The sequence below is a fragment of the Vitis vinifera genome, chromosome 8 (assembly GCF_030704535.1).
Source record: "Vitis vinifera cultivar Pinot Noir 40024 chromosome 8, ASM3070453v1".
Classification (NCBI taxonomy): Eukaryota; Viridiplantae; Streptophyta; class Magnoliopsida; order Vitales; family Vitaceae; genus Vitis; species Vitis vinifera.
In genome coordinates, this window is record NC_081812.1 from 10475277 (window position 1) to 10476195 (window position 919).

A 919-nucleotide genomic window follows, 5' to 3' on the forward strand; every position below is an offset into this window, starting at 1 on the left:
CTTAAGTCCAAGTCATTTCTGCCAAAAGTAAAATTAAAGTTCTACTCAAGTAGTTTGAAAGTATGTTTCAACTTATACAATGAAAATAACATATTTCACAAGCATATGAAACAGACCTCTTTTCCATGTTTGCCTCGGTAGCAATCTAAAATGGGTTCCTCTAGAAAGCCTCTCTTCTGAAAACAGGATTTCCAATTCATGATATTTCTCTATTTCAGTCAGTGCCTCAATGCATGTAATGAATTTTATATAGGAATTTAATTAAAGAACTTTGATATAGATTTAAGAGACATGCATCTTCCATCTAAAAATGTCAATTACACATTGGATCAGTACCTGGAGCGTTAGCTAATGTAAAGAAAAAGGATATGAACTCTGCAGTTTACTGGGTGGTGTAAACCATGAGTAGGATCCTGCAGGTTTACCAGTTCTGGCGGGACATCAATTTTGCACAGGCTTCCACAGTATTTAGCAAGCATTCATCTGAGCCATTCTGCAAAATAGAAAGTGAAATAGTTAGGACTCTCTTCCTTTTCCTTTCCCTTTCCGTTAGTTCTCTTAGCAACCAGAGGGTAGAATTGAATGAAGGAAATGGCAAACACACCAGATGAAAATGGAAAGTTACCTGGCACTTGAAGTGTTTGTCCCTCTGTCAGCTCAGCATTGGCCCAGGGAAGCAGCCTGAGATGGTAATTGGAATGATTTCACTTACATAGGTACTTGTCAGGTCATCAATGATGAACTGAATACAACTAGGACAAAGAGTTTCATGGTACAAAGTCATATTAATTTTGTCAGGATCATCTAATGAAGATTAAGGTGGAGATATGAACAAGAGCAGCAGAAAAGTAAAAAGAAAGCAAGAGAATAGTTGAGGTGAATAAGCCATTTCTCAGAGCTTAGTAATGGTAAGCCCCTA

General features: G+C 37.3%; 1 long non-coding RNA gene across 1 annotated transcript; it reads right to left on the minus strand.

Moving 5' to 3' along the window:
• Positions 1 to 239: 239 nt before the first annotated feature.
• Positions 240 to 919, minus strand: LOC132254164 (uncharacterized). Its single transcript, XR_009466385.1, has 2 exons — positions 626 to 919; positions 240 to 493 (listed from the first exon to the last, which is right to left on the minus strand). It is a non-coding gene; the product is annotated as an uncharacterized LOC132254164 (long non-coding RNA).